We start from the raw sequence: 19053 nt of genomic DNA, 5'->3' as shown, positions 1-19053 counted from the left end.
AAGTGCTGGGGAAACTCAGCAGGTCACGCAGATTCTGCGGACTTTCCGAATCAACGGGCTGGTGCCCTGAACACTTGATTCCGAGACGCCCCGACCCCTCCGAAGGGGCCGCGCACCTTTCCTCTAGGACCAACCCCCACCCCCCACACACACCTGTCCGGACTGGAACCCGCCGCCCAGCCGCTGCCCCCCTCCCTCACCCACCTCGCCGCGTTCAGCGCACGGTCCTTCGGCGTCGGTCGCCTGCAGTTGCGGGTCCCTGCACTCGGCGGAACCGAGCCCGAGTTCTGTTCAGGCAGCGGGATACCCCAGTCAGAGGTAAATCACGGCAGCCAAATGAAGCTAATTTGGGTGGTGGTGGGAGACGATTGTGAATCGATCACTGGTTGATCGCGCCAGTTTGGGAGTGGGATTTACCGGTCGCGGTGCCCGGGACATTGGGTGTCATTTCGCCCCGCTGCAGGTTGCCCACTGGAGCCCAGCGGCAGGTCCCAGCCATTGGCTACGGCGGAGCCAACGAATTCTGAGATGGCTTTATCCTGGTGGTCTCTGGACACGTGAAATATCCGCCAGTAGGTGTGGGGGCTCCAGCCTGCGTGTCTGCAAACTGGTGGGTGGGGTGATAGTTCCAACGTTACAATGGTGCCCACAACATTAATGAACCGTGGCTGCAAGGTGACGGCAGGGCAGTGAAACGCCTCGACTCGGTGCGATTCTGCCCACACGATGCGAAAGGCCGTTGGATGAGGGCTCAACTCTTCCCCCCCCCCCGCCCCCTCCCCAGCGCGGCGGTGAAAGGGTTAAAGTGATCTCATCCCTGCTGCACGGTGTGGTGCTGAGCGAGCGGCTTGCAGCGGGTCCCCGTGCACTGACAGCCCCCCCACTCCCCCCCCTCCCCCCGCCCCGCTGGCTGCGGTGCCCTTCCCCAACACCACCTCCTGTTGGATGTGATGGAAGCTGCCGTCTTCCCCCTGCTCTTTGTTCGTCAGCCCGCAGGTTTCTCTGCCCCAGCGAGGCCAAGCGGCCGCCCCGTCGGGTGGTCTGCGCGGTGAGCGAGGTGGGAGGGGGGAGTCGCTGCTGTTCGCCACCGGGCAGGCAGCGCAGAGCCTCTCCCAGGTGTGGTTGGGAGATGCCTGGAGGTTCCCGCAGCAGTTCCGCCCCAGTTGCCGGCCAGGCGCGGGGCTGAGAACCCCCCCCCCCCCCCTCTCTCTTTCTGCTGGTTCTTCCTTCTAACATCTGTCTGCAGAGCGGAGAGAAGAGACACACTGCGGATAACCAACCGGTCCCCCATCTCCGCACCTCCCCGGCTAAGGAAAGGTAAGCAGCCAAAAAAATCACGAACGTTCGGGGACCCTGCCGGATACCGGGGGTTGCTTGAAGTTTCTTTGTATGGACGCCGCGGTGTTTTAGAAGGGAAAGCCCCTTGCATTCTTTGTTAACTGGAAATGAGACCCACACAGAAGTGGGAGATTCTGCACAAAATTGGGGATGTCTGTATGCATCCCAGCGAGGTCCATTCCTGATGTCCATCGCGATGAGATGCGATCATTTTAAATGCACTGCATCGAGTCCCCTGTGCTAATTGCCTTGGGGACTGGGGCGCTCCCGGGATACTGATAACCCTCGGATCTCAGTCAAGGAAAAGCAACGCTTGCATTTCCGAGACCGCTTCAATCGCCCCCAAATGACATGAGCGAGCGAGAGCTTCCAGCGCATACAAATGTTTGCGCATTTTAAAGGAATTTGGGATTTTATAGGGTTTTTTTGGGGGGTGGGGGTGGTACAGATCATTATTTCTCGCCTGCTATTATTGTTTGGCGAAACCTGCAATTTTCAGATTTGCAACTTCAGTTAAGAGATCCCTCAACTTCTGGCCTCAGTAAAGAAAGCATCAGTAATAATTCCAAGCAGTTCAGACTGGAATAACTAGTTTGAATGGTTCTTGATTGGATGGGCAAATAATCACCTTGTGCTTCCAGCCCCACTCTGACTGGACAGCTGGGCCTGCCTTTCACACACTCACATCATGGACCACCTTTTCTTTGGAAAAAAAAAGTCCTCATTTGGGTGAGAAGGTTTTAAAGCTAGCTACAGATTCTCAAAACAAAATAAAAGTGTAAATTCTCTGTGGTTGGTACTGGCCGTGAAAAATTGTCAGTTTTCCAGGACGGAATATGGAGAGGGGTCAAGAACTTCAAATTCCTGGGTGGTAACATCTCCGAGGATCTGTCCATGTTGATACAATCACGAAGGAGGCCGGCCAACGGCTATACTTTGTGATGAGTTTCAGGAGATTTGGTACATCACTGAAGAGCCTCAAAAACCTTCTCCAGGAGATCATCCTGGCTGGTTGCCTCACTGTCTGGCCCAGAGATGTCAATATTCAGGGCAAGAAAAAACTCCAGATGATTGTTAACTTGGCCTGTTCCAATCTTCACTCCATCGAGGACATCTACAAGAGGTGGTATTTTAAGAATGCAGCCTCTATCCTTAAGTACACCCACCACCCAGGCCATGCCCTCTTTGCTGCCATTGGGAAGGAGGTACAGGAGCCTGAAGATGAGCACAAGGACAGCTTCTTCCCCGTTGCCATCACATTTCCGAATGAACAATGGGCCATAGACACTGCCTTAATTTTCTTGTACTTTTTAAAATTGTTGTAAGGTGAATGCTGCAGTAAAACATCGAATTTTGTGATATGTTCATGACAATAAATTGTGATTCTGGTAGCTTCATGTTACACCAGTAAAACATTTCAATCCAGGTGCACAATCTCTGTTAGGTTGATGAGAAAGTTTCTCTCTCTTGGTTTCTGATTTTTTTTTTAAGAAGCTCTGAATGGGAATATTTGAATATTCCCGACAGAGTCGCCGTTGTAAGGTGTCGTCTTGTTAGACCTGTGTGCTGCACTGGAAACCCTTCACTCCCCTCTTTCGTATAGGTCTCCTGGCACATTCTCCATCCACGAACAGAGGGATAATGGTCAACTTCATTCTGAGGGATGGGAAAGAGGGCATCATGGGCCCCACCCCAGGAAATTGAGCACAAGGCTGACACACCACTGCAGTATTTTGGTATGATGTACTGAGGACCCATCTGCCATTTTGAGTGTTGTGTGATTAAAATACAAGGGGAAAATGTCCCTGTTGTTTGCTCCTTGGTCAACATAATGGAGAGTATTGATGGGGCTCTGTGCGTAGAGTAGACACTGTGCTGAGACCTGTTTGCAGTGAGTGGGATTGAACCTGTGGTGTGATCAAGATGAAGAGTAGTAGCTCCCATTGCCTCAGTAAATCCATTCCTTGTACCAGCTCACTAAAACTGATTAAGTGGCCAACGTTACGATGCTTCTGTCAGAGTTCACTGGCAGCACATTGTTGGGTCCATTTCCAAGTTGTTATTTCTGACTCCTTAATTAGCTTTTAAGTTGGTTCCAGAGGGGGGTTGGCGGAGGGGGATCCTGAGGTTGTGAAGTATGTCGCACTTGAGGTGGGATCTCTGTCAGAGCCTATGGGTGTGGATTAGGTAATGTAACACCTGATCCCTGTCGGAAAGCAAGGCTTCAACCTGGCCCGTGCCGCACTTGTTCAATGATGGGACATTTTCAGCCTCCATTGGCCTTGAGGATAGACAGACTCATTTCTGTCTCCATGGTCCTGCTGCTACACCACCACTGATCTGTGGAGGAGGGAAGAATGTTGTGCAAAGACAGAGCGTTTGGGGGGGGTCACCAAACCACATTGGCGCTTCCCCTAAGAAGTTATTCTGGAGTAAAATCCTGAAAGAATGAGCTAATAATAGGGCCTTGCAACTGTACAGATCACTTCATATCTCCTTGGTATCGCGGGCACGTTGCAGGGAGCCAAGAACTTCCAATAAGCAGTCACTATGACTGTGATAAATGGAGTTACAGCACCAGGTCACTGGTGCTGTCTGAAAGGTTCTCCCATTGACTCTGCGGGATTTCCCTGGGTTTTCTCCCACCCTCCAAAAACATCCAGGGTGGGTTAATTGGGTGGGATTGATGCCATCATGGGCAAAAAAAAAAGGCCTTCCATAATGCTGTATAGTTTAAAATTAAAATATATTTGTACTGATATTAATTGCTTGGTAGTTTGATCAGTATACAAGTAGAACTTTGTTCTCCCAACAGGCTCTGTGGAATCTTTCCTTAATTTTTCCAGTGGACAGAGACTAGTTTGAGGTTGCAGGAAGTGTTCATGCAGTTTGCGGGTCAGCTCGTGTTCCATTAGGAAGTGCCCGTAGCCGCCTGATTCCGACCGAGAGGAATGTGTGGAGAATTAAGTGGGATTGGCCCAGCTTCACTATAAAGGGGTCAGCACAGTTTCAATGGGCTGAAGGGTCTGCTTAATGTACTCTATGACTGTCTGATTTAATGAGCCCAACTCTAACTAAAACAGTTAATGTCGCAGGACCGGAATGTGGGACTGTGCCCATAGCAGAGATCACAAGATGATCACTTTACCATTGGGATTCATCAGACTCAGTAACAGGTGTTTCTTTCTGAAAAAGGTCCAAGGTCACAAGAACGTCACCGCTTGCCAATCCCACACCTCCTGTCCTGGGATTATGGGGTGCATCTGCTGATGGATCAAAATCCTGGAACTCCCACCTGACGCTGTGGGTCAAATTTTGCCGGCGGCCAGAGGCTTCATTCCCTGGGGAGCCAAATCAGTAAATAAAGGACATAGGTTTAAGATGAATGGAGAGAGATTTAACAGGAATCTGGAGGGTAATTTTTTTAATATATGCACGAGGTGGTGGGCTAATGGAATGCACTGCTGGAGGAGGTGGGTGAAGCAGATTCTATTGCAGTGATTCTCAACCTCTTTTTCCACTCACAGGCACCTTAAGTAATCCCTTGATAACCACAGAGCGCCTATGGCATCCTATGTTTAAGAAAAAAATGGATGAATACCCATGGATAGGATGGATTTGGAGGCATGTGGGCCAAACACAGGCAGGCCAGACTGGTATGGGAGGGACATTTTGGGCAAGTTGGGCCAAAAGGGCCTGTTTTCATGCTGGGCAACTGAGGGCTGTGGAACAGGGACATGGTTCAGCGCTTTCTCAAGGGAAATAAAGAAGCAATAAATTGTGTGTAAATAAAGTATAATTATAGATGTTGGATTTGTTTGTGTTAAAGAATGATCCAAGTCTGCGATCGTAGTTTGAAGCCTATATATTTGTGTAATGGAAAAGTTCAGATTTTATTAGGAGGTACAAGTTTAATCTCCTAACTAAATTAAATTATTAACTAACTTGCTAATTTCATAAGAGAGTTTTTTATGAAGTATTAGATGAGAGGAATATCTGATAAACATGGATTTCCAATGGGTGTTAGATAAGGAGCCATCAAGATTGAAAGCCGAGGAGTTCAAGGGGCTTTTTGTGCACTTAAAAAGTAAGTAAAGGAGAGAAAAATGATTAAATTGCAAGAAGCAGAAAATTGTCAAGAAAGCTGCTTTTTAAAACTGCAGTGAAATTGCCCAGGACTTGGTACCAGCATTAATACTTTCCTCAATGTGGGTAAGAATGTGGAGAGGGCATTCAGGGCCATTCTCAATTTAGCAGAGATTGCCCGGTCAAAGGATGGCACAGTTAGTGCAGCAGTTAACTTTATCGAGGACATCTACATGAGCCGGTGGCTTAATAAAGCAGTCTCTGTCCTCAAAAGATCCCCACTACCCAGACCATGCCCTCTTCATTCTGCTACCATCGGGGAAAAGGTACAGGAGCTTAAAGGCGAGCACTGAGTGGCACAAGGACAGCTTCTTCCCCGCTGCCATCAGATTCCTCAATAATCAATGAACCAAAGACTGCCTTACTTTTCATGCACTGGTATTTTTTTAGTAATGTTGTAAGATGGTTCATAATATGAATTTTGTTCATGATGATAAATTCTGAACACAACGCTATTACAGTGTCAGCGATCCCGGTACAAACCGAGCGCTGTCTGCAAGGAGTTTGTATGTTCTTCCTGTGTCTTTGTGGGTTTCTTCTAGATGCTCCAGTTTCCTCCCACCCTTCAAAACCTATGGAAGTTAATGGGTGTATTTGGGCAGCACAGGCTTGTGGGCCGGTATTAAATTAAAAATTGCAAAAGTTTGTAGGTGTGTGGATATTGAGGAGGATGGTTATGAGTTCAAAAAGATATGGAAAGACTGGTACGATGGGCAGAGGAGTGTCAGATGAAATTTATTGCAGAGTAATGTGAAATCTTGAGAGGGGGAAAAGGTGGTTTCAACAGGTCCCCTTTGCGGTCAGAGACACTGAAAGAAATGGTGCAAATGTAGGAGCGTTTGTTGGCCCTGAAATGGATAAGTCTGTGATCCGTGAGTTTGCTCTCTGTAGTGGTGTGGTGAAGACTAACGTTACTGATGTAGTAAACAAGTAATGTGGAACGTTAAAAACACTTAAAAAAGAAAAAAAATCCTAACAAAAGTTTGGTGTTCTTGTAAGGGGACTTGAAATTCCATCTCCTCCCCCACTGGTGGCCTGTAGATGTGCTACATGTGGTCTGTGGAAAGGAATGAAGACTTGAGCTCAGTACACAAGGCCTCTGGAGGAACTCAGCAGGTCACACAGCATCCAAAGGAAGTAAAAGGCTGACTACAGTGAAAATTAGCGATCAGTAAAGACAGGTTTCCTCTGCCTTTAAGACACCCAACTTACCTGTATAAAAGGTCCAAAGGTGGATTGGTAGGTCCAACGAGCTCTGTCAAGGGTGGTAGCGTCAGAGGTGGAGCAAGTCTCTCCACGTCCTGCATAAAAGAATTTGGTGCTAAAAGTGGCTTCAAACAGGAAGGTAAGATGATGGACCGTGCTGACAGCCCTGTTACCCCACAGAGCGGCCAGTGAAGCCGTCAGGCTGCGCTCCCCCACACTGCTGGCTCCCCTGCCCCGTTTCCCACCCCCCCCCATTCCCTCACGCTGCCCCCTGGACCGAATGGCTGGGGCTCTGCAAGCTCCTGGCGGCGGCACTGCTTCATTCAATGCTGGTTGTACGGGGTTTGCAGATTCAGTGAACTGGGCGAAGGGGCTGTCAGGATGGAACAGGGCAGTGGGATTGGTGTTGGAGGGATGGGGCAAGAGGAAGGGGGAATGAGGGAGAGAGAGGAAGGGGAAGGGGTGGGGAGGGATGAGAATGGAGGAGGAAGGGAGTGGGGTGGGAGGTCTGTCAGGCATTGGGGCATAGGGCTGTCACCGGGTGGTCACTGCTGTGCTACACATCCCTTTTGCCCCGAGAAGCTGGTACATTGCTCTGGGCTACATAAAAGGACTGTGTGATCTGCCTTTTCCGTCCTTTGCATAAAAGCTAAATACACCTTTTTTTAAAAAAAAAACTTGAGCAGACGATAACGTGGCTTTTGTGCATTAAAAACCTCTAATGTTTCTGGCCTGAGCCCTTCACTGGGAATATGGAAAAGCAGGTTGATGTCTGAATAAAAAGGGTAAAGGTGTTCTGTGTGTGGAAAATAACTGGGGCCACCACCGGTCTTGAAGTCAGAGCTGTGTAGGAAAGAGTTACTGACACAAAGTTTGACTCCTCGCACCTGATGTTTGAGAAAGCCCATAAACACTATTTTGAAACTACAGCCAAGATTTTGTGATTTTTTTTTTTTTTAAAAGAGCATTTCCTAAAAATAAAAAGAAATGTGGAGAATACAAGTGGTGTCTAAATGATAAAACGGCACAGAAGAATTTGTAGGACTTCTGTTGAGTAATTGAAAACAGATTCATTTTAAATTTAGACATGCAGCATGGTAACAGGTTCTGGCTCCGTGACCCCTAAATACACCAATTAACTTCCAACTTCTGTGGAGTTTTAAAGGGTGGGAGGAAATCCACGCAGACACTGGGAGAATGTACACACTCCTTACAGACAGCGCAGGATTCGAACCTGGGACTTCGGCACTGTAGTAACATTAGGCTAACGGTTTTTGAGTGTGGCATTAAGCATTAACACTTGACCAAGTTGTGTGCAAAGCCTGGTTCGAAGCTGCCAGTCTGTGTGGAGTTTATATGCTCTCCCCGTGACGTGCATGGATTCTCTCCGAGTAATCCGGGATCCACCCATTCCCCGAAACGTGCGGAGTCAGTAGGTTAATCGGGTGTAATTGGATTTCATGGGCTTGTAATGCGCGTCGAAAGAACCAAAGACTTTTTGATCCAAACCAAGGCTTTTATTAACTAAAAGACTGGAGCATATCACAAGTAGGTTGACCAGTCCAAAATGACCTGGTCTGGCTAGGAGCAATCCTTTAAGACCTGCCACTAGGTGTGGCTACGCTCTCAGCCATTCACAGTCATCCTACACTTCTTTTCTTCTTTGGCTTGGCTTCGCGGACGAAGATTTATGGAGGGGGTAAAAGTCCACGTCAGCTGCAGGCTCGTTTGTGGCTGACAAGTCCGATGCGGGACAGGCAGACACGGTTGCAGCGGCTGCAGGGGAAAATTGGTTGGTTGGGGTTGGGTGTTGGGTTTTTCCTCCTTTGCCTTTTGTCAGTGAGGTGGGCTCTGCGGTCTTCTTCAAAGGAGGTTGCTGCCCGCCAAACTGTGAGGCGCCAAGATGCACGGTTTGAGGCGATATCAGCCCACTGGCGGTGGTCAATGTGGCAGGCACCAAGAGATTTCTTTAGGCAGTCCTTGTACCTTTTCTTTGGTGCACCTCTGTCACGGTGGCCAGTGGAGAGCTCGCCATATAACACGATCTTGGGAAGGCGATGGCCCTCCATTCTGGAGACGTGACCCATCCAGCGCAGCTGGATCTTCAGCAGCGTGGACTCGATGCTGTCGACCTCTGCCATCTCGAGTACTTCGACGTTAGGGATGAAAGCGCTCCAATGGATGTTGAGGATGGAGCGGAGACAACGCTGGTGGAAGCGTTCTAGGAGCCGTAGGTGATGCCGGTAGAGGACCCATGATTCGGAGCTGAACAGGAGTGTGGGTATGACAACGGCTCTGTATACGCTTATCTTTGTGAGGTTTTTCAGTTGGTCATCCTACACTACAGTCTGTACATATACACATTGGTGACAGAATCTGTACTATCACAGGGCTAAAAAGGCCTTCCTCTGTGCTGTATCGTTACATTTTTTGAATGTGGTCTGATAGTGGGAATTGCTTTGCAGAGATTGGTTTCTCATTTTCCACAGTGCAGTTCACTTACTGAAAAAAAAATGTTTTGGATCATGCATGTTTAATTTTGTCCTCTTCCTTGGTTGAAGAACCCCACTCTTGTTTACTCACCTATTGGCCAACCCATCTCACACTTGCCTGGTACTATGGACTTATTCATCGGCAATCTATTAGTTTTCATGCCTGGGTGTTTGAAGAACGTTTCTCCTGGATGTTGTGGCTGTGAGAACCAAGGCAAATCTTGTTCATCCACAGGGATGGCCAGGTCTGCCTCCCTGGCATCAGTGTGACCAGTATGTTGTGTTTACTGGGATGTTAATATCTTGGATCTCTGGTCTGGGTTTTTTTTTAATATCCTCAAAGTCTGAATAAAAAATGTGGGGGAAGAGGAGATGGGAATTTGGGCAGGAGGTAGAGCACAGGCTAACTAAGAGGCTGCAGGTTGGGGAGTAGAAAAGATAGGGAATGAGAGATGATGGTATGGGTTCATGGAAATTGGAGGAGTAATGTTAATGACATATGGTTGGCGACATCCAAGACTGGTGTAATGGATCGGTGTTAATGATATTTAGGTTAATGTTAAGCTATATTTCTTATAAATATGTCTTGGGTAATGTAGTGGGTTTGGAAAAGGGTTGCACCCACCCATACAATACATTCAGAAGTGAGGCCATCTTTCGGAGTTGTGACATCTGCAAGCCAGATTTATGAAGGTCACATGGTTTCCAAGAAACTGGAGCTGGCAACTATTAATGATTCCAGTAAATGGTCACATGGTTTCCAAGAATTGAGACTGATCTCATTGATGATGTAACATCACATGATGTCAGGAATTATATATTGAAGGCAGAGTGACATTTTCATCAGAAGAAGACTGAGAAACTCCTCACCTCCTGGAAAGACGGGACTTGTATTATCCTTATTACAGGAGATGCACAACATCAGTGGCTTTTAAATAAGTAAGACCATTTCTGACTACCTCTAAGAAGTAAAGTTTTCAAATCCCTTGAATAGAATCTGTGTTCTTATTAACAGAAGGAGCACCCAATGGTCTTTTTTAAAAGATAGCCACTCCAACTCCTCTTTAAAGAAAAGAGAGGCAGCCTCATTTGTGCCAGAAGATGGTCATTCCAGTTTGAAGACTAGCTCTCTGAAAGACATCTCATCAAGAGACTTGTGAGTTTAAAGTGCTTCAGAATGATTTTAAAGGATCCTGAACAAGATATTTTAAACTGGACTTTAAAATTGACCTTTTCCAGAATCAAGCTTAAACTGTCATGGTTTTGGACTTTAACTCACACTCTCTCTCTTGCACATAGTGAGGTTAAATTTAGAGATAAGTAAAGAATGTTATGTTATTAATAGTTCAATAAAAAACTATTTTGCGTTTACCAATGTCTGATGGATCTTCCATGGCTGTTCCTTTGTTAGTTTTATTAGTTCGTAACACTGAATATAACATGTTGTTCCTCCAAGTTGCTGGTGGCCTTGGCTTGGCTGTACATAAGGCAATGTTGATGTGGTAATGGTGCATGGATGGATGTCATTGGTGAGGCCACAGTTGGAGTAGCATGCGTCATTCTGCTCGCCGAGCTACAGGAAGGATGTGATTTAGCTGGAAACGGTGCAGAAAAGATTCATGAGAAAGTACTGCTATATGAGGGAAGACTGGGATTTTTCTCCTTGAAGTTCAGGAGACCTTGTAGAGGTTTATGAAAATCATGAGGGGTGTAAATTACATAAATAGTCATGGTCATTTTTTCATGGGGAGTCTAAAACGAGAGCAGGATGGACTTGAGGTGAGAAGGGAAGGATTTAAAAGGAACCTGAAGGATATCTTTTTCTACACAGAGGGTGGTGATATGTATGTACTCTGCTGTGTATGAGTGGCTGGCCCGCCTACTGATGACTCACTCGCTAGTGACTCCTCCCCTTGTGACCTGGCCATAAAGTCGACCTCCCTTTCCCCGTCCTCCATTCGGGCAAATGGAGTCGGGACAGCTATAATCTAATGTGTATTAAAGCCTATCGTTCTCCTCTCTCAGTCTTTGGTGTTATTGAAAGAGTGGGTTTGTGTAAGGAGCTGTCAGAGAAGTAGGGCAATAGCAACATTTAACAAATATTTGGTCAGGTCCATGGAAAGAATGTGGGCCAAATGCAAGCAAATGGGACTAACCTAGTCGACATGGACACATTGTGCCAAAGGGCCTGTTTCTGTGGTTGTAAAGCCAATTAGAAAGGATGCAGAAAGATTCACAAGGATGTTACTGGGATTGGTGATCTGAAGAAGCAAGGAGAGGCTACATAGGAAGGAACTCTTATCCTGGTGCACAGAGATTGAGGGGTGACCTTGCACAGGTCTATCAAATCAGGAAGGGCGTAGAATGGTCATCGTCTTCTTCCCATGGCAGCTTTATCTAAAACCATAGAGGGTAGCTTTAAGGTGAGAGGGGGAAGATTTTAAAAGGACTCGAGTGGTAACTTTTCCACACAGAGTGTGGTGGGTAAATGGGGTGAGCTGCCAGAGGAAGTTGTAGAGATGAGCACAGTGATGTTTGAAAAGGCATTTAGAAAGGTACCTGGATTCAAAAGGTTTTGGAGGGAAATGGTCAAAGGGAGCCAACTTGGTCAGCACAGATGAAGGCCTTGTTAAAACCCTATGACTTGCTCTGTTGGAAGATGCTTTGTTAATGGGTTCTAGAAACGGATCCGACAGGGTCAAAAGAAAATAACGGGAGCAGCTGCGATGCAGAGTGTCAGGAATGTTTCCAAACTGTACGACTCCATGTTGTTCCAACTTTGACGATGATTTGCGATTGGCCACTTGGCCGCACAGATGTGGGATGGTCCATTGCCTCGTTCTCTGTGTTCTGCCCTGCGGTGGCAGCCCTGAGTAGTAGACACCATCCGGGCCAGGGAAGGGGCCAGGATGGTAGAAGTCCAGAGGTGCCTTGGCTGCAGGGAGTTGAGGAGGAAACAAGCCAGCAGTGAAAGCACGGCTGAGATAAGCTGGGGTACCCTGGAAGGAGTGCCTTGCTATTTTCCCTGGTGGGGGGGGGGGGGGGTTGGGGAGAAAGCAAGTGGCTAGCTTGAGTTGCTGCATTAATGTTTTCCCAGAATCGATTGTGACTGCCTTGCTCTGCAATCTTGCTCTCGCTGCTTGTATGCTTCAGGCTGCACACAGTGACTCTGGAGACCGGCTGAATTATTTCTGCTGAGCTGCTATATGCAGTATTAAACTGCAGGTGAAGTTCTGTTACGCTCTCGATGTGCAGTGAGTAATGAGGCAGAACACAGTGTGCAAAACAGTCCTTCATAAGCTTGGCGTGCAGGAGAAGCCAATTAGTTCAACGCAGTGGATGTTATTTTTCTGCAGACTTGCTGCTGCTGAGATGCCCTGAGGGTTAGGTGTCAAAGGGCTGTGGCCAAACGATGCAAGCTGTTTTAAGACAAGCAGTGTTAAAGACTTGCTTCTGCGCTTGGCATGCGAAGGTTTGGCTCCTCCTATAAGAAGGACCAGTGAGGTGATTCCTCATGGTGTTTTCACCCTTCTCATCCCATGTGTGAAGGAAAGTCAGATTGGTCCCTGTACGCCAGGGTGCTCTCAGTGCCTCCGGCTGTTTGTTGCCATGTTCCTGAGAATGTTGGAGGGAGCAGGACTAGGTCCAACCTTACAAATTCTGATCTCTCCCTGTCCCATGTAGAGCTTGGTCTGACACAGAAGCCTCCCTAAGTCGTTTTTTAACAAAAAAAATTTGGGGATGTGGAGAAACAAACCTTAAAACACCATTTAAGCTGAGTTTGAGAAGTTGTCCTGGATCCGTTGTCTTGCTGTTTATCTTCATCTGTTTCTGATGCGGCACAAGTCTGAGGGTCTATCTCTATCTTCAAGATAAAATGTTGCTCTTGCCACGAGGTGGCCCACTCATATCAACTCGATGGCTGAAAAAGCTCATCAGCACCTGGGAAACTTCTACAGCTGCACCAATTGAATGCATTCGGTCAGTGCATCACAGTGAGGGAACTGCTCCACCCAAAACCGCAACTCTGTCGTGAGGGCCACCGTGAACGTGGCTTCGGCCATTACACACCCTCTCCCTCTCCCCCATCGATCGACTCCATCTAGACTTCCCACTGCCTTGGAAAAGCAGCCTTTCCTCCCTCTCTCTCTCTCTCTCTCTCTCTCTAACTCTGCACACTATGTCTACAGAGTTCAGATTTATTGTCAGAGTACATTCATGACATCACATACAACCCTGAGAGTCTTTTTCTGTGGCAGAATTACCACTAATTGGTAGTGCAAAAAAAAACACTGTACACTGGGTATAAATGTAAACTGATAACGAATGTAAATAAACTGTGCAATACAGAGAAATTTTTAAAAAATCAATGAAGTTCACAAGTACGAGTCCTTAAATGAGTCTGATTTTGTTGTTGAGTCTGATGGTGGAGGGGGAGCAGCTGTTCCTGAACCTGATGCTGCAAGTCTTGCGGCACTGATATCTCTTTCCTGACGGTAGCAGCGAGAACCGAGGGTGTGCTGGGTGGTGTGGGTCTTTGATGATAGCTCCGACTGCAGCGTTCCCTGTAGATACTCTCGATAGTGAGGAGGGTTTTGTCCTAGGCTGTGCCCACTACCTTTTGGAGGGCTTTATTCTCAGGGGTATTGGTGTCCCCATACTAGACCATGATGCAGCCAGTCAGCGCACTTTCCACCACAACTCTGAAGAAATTTGCCAGGGGTTTTTGGTGTCATACTAAACCGCCGCAAACTGCTCAGGAAGTAGAGGCACTGACGTGCTTTTATCTCGATGCCTTTAGTGTGTTCACTCCAGGAAAAATAATCCGAGATAATGACTCGCAAGAACTTAAATGTGCTCACTCTCTCCACCTCTGATCCCCCAATGATCAATGGATTGTGAACCTCTGCCTTTCCCTTCCTGAAATCAATAATTAGCTCCTTAGTTTTGGTGACATTGAGTGCAAGGTTGTTGTTGGTGCACCATTCAGCCAAGTTTTCAATCTCCCTCCTGTATGCAGACTCATCACCTTTCTTTGTAGAGGGAGTTATTGTCGTACAGAGCCACACAGTCATAAGTGTAAAGTGAGTAGAGCAGGGGGCCAAGAATGCAGCCCTATGGTGCTCTGGTACTGATGGAGATTGTGGAGGGGATGTTCTTGTCAATCCTCACTGATTGTGGTCTGGAGGTGAGGAAATCCATGATCCAATTACACAATGGGGTGTTGAGTCCCAGATTGTGGAGTTTGGTGATCAGTTTTGAGGGGATGATGGTGTTAAATGCCAAACTGTAGTCGATAAAGAGCATCCTGATGAATGCACCTTTACTGTCCAGGTGTTCCAGGGCTTTGTGTAGAGCCAGTGAGATGGCATCTGGAGGGGCCAAAAATATGTAAAGAATTTACTTACCTTGTTAGGTCGGCATCCCATTGGTCCCTGCATGGTCATCAGAGCCATCCCGAGTTGGCTTTTACTTTTTGTAATGCACATGCTCGAGGTTGGAGCACGCAAGAGGCGCTCAAGGTTGGAGTGCCGCCTGGAGCACGTGCGGTGGAGAAGAGAGCAAATCTGGGGTTTTAGATATAATATAAAACATGGCAGCAGAATAAAGAAGGGTGAGTGAGATCGCCATGACTTGAATTGACCAAGATCATAAATGTGTACTGGAAGTTTATACAGATGTTATTTATGGATATTTCATTTCAACATACTTTCAAGTTTGTGTTGGAATATAGGATTTAAATATATCTGGACTTGGTTAATTGAAAACGCATCACCAATAAGTGTCTCACTTAGCCTTCAAGTGAATATTTATTGAATCAAAGCCAGAGACCTTTTGCTACGATAGTAGAATTGGAATGTATCTGTCACCACTCAGACAGGAGCTAATATGTTTCAACACCAGCACTTCATCGCTGTTGAGGTAAATGATACTAGCTGATAGATTTGCTGTACTATGTTTGAGATATCTAGCTGGACTGCTCACAAAGCAAATTTTCTCACTATGCCTTGGTGCAAGTGACAATAAGCTTGTATTTAACCATCTTTTGATTCTTTATCTTGGGGCTACATTAGCCAGGGGACCTTGACCAGATGACAAACCTCTCCCATTCAATTACTTGATCACTTCAGGAGAAAGGCCTGGAGTGAGGAAGTTGTAGAAGTAGACGAGGCTGGGATGGTTCTGCTGACCAATCGAAAGCTTGAACTTGCTCCTCGGTTCATGGGTGCTGAGCTGTTTTTCCCAGTTTTATACAGGTAATTTGTTTAAAGCAGAGGTCAACAAAGTAGTCTGGAAAACTGGAGCTGAATGGTGGAGAGATTCACCAGGGGCAGGTAGCATCCATGGAAGGTGATAGACAAACAGGACAAAAACCCTTCAGGATAGCAAGAAACAGGCAGAAGTCCAAATAAAGATGTGGAGAAACCAGGTTGGTAGCCAATAAGTGAATGGAGGTGAGTGGGGAAGAAATGGGGTGGGGGGTGGGGGGGGGGGAGGCAAGCCTTGCTCTCCACAACCTGCCATGGACCTCCCCAACACCTCCTAGCTTTTCTATTTCTTCCCTCTCTCACCTATATTCACCTCTACCTGCCAACCCATGCTCCTCCCCCCCCCACCCCCCCCCCACCCTTTTATTCAGGCATCTGCCAGTTCCTTGCGGTTTGCAGGCCAGGGACGTCCACTGTCTATTTCCTTCCATGGATGGTGCTTGGACCTGCTGAGCTCCTCCAACATTCTGTGTGTTTAAAGCAGAAGGCTCCTTGATCCTGTGTTTACACCCGCAACACACCTTAACTCCTCCTTTTTTAAGGTAACCGCGACCTGCTGGAAGAATTCAGCAGGTCAGTGGGAGGTAAAAAAAGAACAGTTGACGTTTCAGCTCGGGAGCCTTCATGGAGTCAGATGCTGCTCGACTTTGCTGAGTGATATTTGGCTTTTAAATTCCAGTATCTGCAGTTTCCAGGGTCTCGAATCTAGGGTGGGAGAGGTGAGGGCTGTGGAAGGTTTGAGCCCATTGTTGGGCTTTGGTGGGAACAGTCTGAGAATTTTTTTTGGATCGTTGAATTTACGACTTGGTTTTTGTGTTCCTTGTTTATTATGTCACTATTTGCTTTCACTGAGGGCTGATCTTAACAAACCCATAGACTATTCCATAGTTTGAGAAAATGCCTCTCTAAATTGAGCATGCCAACAACTAATGGAGATTGTGGCAGAAAGCCCCCTCTGTTCACAAGGCATGAGTATGCAAGACCATCTCGTGTGAACAGATGCCATCTCACGGAACAACTCCGTCGTTTGACTAGTGGGCAATTGTGGAGTCTGTAACCGCAAGGAGACTGCACCTCACTCCAGAGAATTTCTGTTTCTGTCCACAGCCCCCTCTGGTTAACAATGCCTTTGCAGTGATAAATGTGGTGGTTTATATGGTGGAGATTTGTGTTTATTCCAGTCATGGATGCTCCATACTTCATCTTTGACACTTTAAAAAAAAAACAATGAAAAAGCACAGTGCGAATTTGTTGTGTAATGATTCCTCGGGTGGATTTGCAATCTGCTGTCAGTTCCCAGATTGTTGGGCTTCGAGGTGATCCACTCGCAATTCCCAAGGTCCAAGCTACTGAAGAGTGACACCCGTCCGGAAGGCAGGTGGCAAAGACGGCCAGCGGGTGTGCAGAGCAAGCTTTTTGCTTTCATTACAAAGCGATGCCATCGGCTGATGTTGTATCAAATGGACTTGAGCATTTTGCGGCTTAACGCTGGAAGGTGCCTCAATTCTTTTGAGGGGAAACCGAATAATCAGCGTTGAAGGAAGAAAAACCCTAAAAAAATAGAAAATTCCAGCAAGGGCAAATATAAGATGATCACCTTTGATCTGGAGTGGGAGCTAGAAGGAAATGCTGGACATTTTTCGTACTGTAAGATTCTTCAACTTGCTCTCGGGTTGACATCTCTGTCCCTTCTTCAATCCTCCCATTTGACAAGAGTTTCCAGTCCTTCCGGTAAACAAGCCCATCTGCAGATGCTGGGGTCCTGGGCAGCACGCAAAAGTGCTGGAGAAATTCAGCAGGTCGCGTAGCATCCATTGGAAGTAAAAGGCAGTTAATTTTGTTTCAGGCCTGAGCTCTTCAGAGTGTCTGGAAGTGGGGGGGGGGGGGGGGGGGCGGGGGGGAGGAAGCACAGGCTAATAGGTGGATATGGGTAGGAGATCAATGTTATAGAGGGAGGGGATAAGCCTCTGATATAAGGGAGGGAAGAGTGGGGTGGGGAACCACAGGAAAGGACAATGGGGCAGGGATGAATGGAAATTGGAGGTTGATATTGATGCTGTCTGGCTGGAGACCACCGAGACACGGTGTAAGTTGTTCTTCTAATTTGTGCATGGTATTTTTTTGGCAGTGCACGAGGCCATGGGCAGACCGGTCAGTATGAGAATGGGGTGGGGAGTTGAAGTGGTTGGTCACTGGGAGATCCTCGGTTTTGCAGCGGACAGAGCGAATGTGCTCAGCGAAGCGATCTCTGTCTGCACCCAGCCTCCCCGAGGTAGAGGAGGCCCTGCTAATTTGGTGGCCAGTGGTCCTCTCCACCACCCAGGAGGACCAGGACAGAAAAGGAAAAAATATTCATTTCTCAGGGACCTTGCATTGCAACAGACATGTTGCAAAGTGGCAAACACACAGCAAGCCATCTCTGTGCACGGCAAGATCCCGCAGTGCACTGTGGGGAAAGTAGTTTCCAGGCAGCAAGGTAGAAGTTCCTCCTTAGTGTCGTGCTGAACTTGCAGTATAGCTGGAGTGGAACTGTGCTTCGAATGCAGGCGTTCCTGACAGATGTTCTGCCACTGCATGTTTTCTGCCAGCATCTCCACACTGATGTTGGTCAGTGGGGGCACGTTGTTCAGGTCACTCGGCTTTTCGCACAGTGGAATGTGTACTCCCCTCGGAGGCTTTTCTGACTAATAACACGTGAGAATACATCACTGGTATATCGGCCTGAGTGATTGGAGTGGGGTCAAGCCCAGAGCCACCAGATTCAGAGGGGGCGGCTGCCGCTGAGCTGTGACACTATCCTTGGGGAAGGGTGGGATCTCCAACATTGGCCTGCCTTGTCCCCTGCCAGTAGAGCAGGTGTCTTTAGCATCCTCTCCTTTTTAATCATCCTGCACCAAGGCTATGGTGCAGAGCAGTGCCCGGACATAGTGAGCCAGCTGCGTGTGTGGGCACAGTACCGTGAAACTGGTACCGACTGAAGACATCAATAACCCTCGATAACATTTTAGCACAGTACAGGCCCACGATGTGGTGGTGACCTATGTCAACCTACTCCACAACCATCTAACCCTTCCTGCCTCACACCTATAATCCTCCATTTTTCTTGCATCCATGTACCAATTCAAGTCTTTTGAATGTCCCTATTGTACCAGCCTGCAGCACTGAAATCCAGGCATCCACCACTTAAACAAAACCACCTTACCTCTGTAATCTCTCCTAAACTTTCTTCCAATTTAATCAGATGGCCACTGCCACCCTGGGGGACAATGCTGGCTGACCACCCTAATGCTTGTACACCATGGAGATTGGAACATCTGACCAGAAGCTGCCAAGTTCTCTTCCTTGAGGTGGCAAATCAAAGTTTGTTGAACTCTGTAGGACTTCGGGGCCCATGAGAAAGGGGCTCCTGATTTCAGTCGGTGCCCATTGACAATCTACCTTGATTGCATTTAGCTGCATTGTCCCCCTTGGGGAAAAGACTGTCTTGGACAAGAGACAAAGAAAAGGCACAATGATTCCCCTAATTTTTAGTAGTCAGTGTGTCCAAAAATCTTGCGTTGCGCAGATGTTTTTCCTGTGACAAAAGCATATGCACACTGAAG

At 47.4% G+C, this 19053-nt stretch overlaps 1 protein-coding gene across 1 annotated transcript in view; it reads left to right on the top strand.

The window, feature by feature from the left end:
- The first annotated feature begins 1020 nt into the window (after positions 1–1020).
- The window catches only part of plppr3a (phospholipid phosphatase related 3a), a 68193-nt gene continuing 50160 nt past the window's right edge, over positions 1021–19053 (top strand). The window contains exon 1 of the mRNA XM_069922977.1: positions 1021–1317. The gene's annotated coding sequence lies outside the window, so the exon portion shown is untranslated. The remainder of the gene's footprint in view (positions 1318–19053) is intronic.

This window comes from Narcine bancroftii, chromosome 3 (genome assembly GCF_036971445.1).
Source record: "Narcine bancroftii isolate sNarBan1 chromosome 3, sNarBan1.hap1, whole genome shotgun sequence".
Taxonomy (NCBI): domain Eukaryota; kingdom Metazoa; phylum Chordata; class Chondrichthyes; order Torpediniformes; family Narcinidae; genus Narcine; species Narcine bancroftii.
The sequence above is the reverse complement of the archived record's forward strand: the minus strand, read 5'-3'. Positions and strand labels throughout refer to the sequence as shown.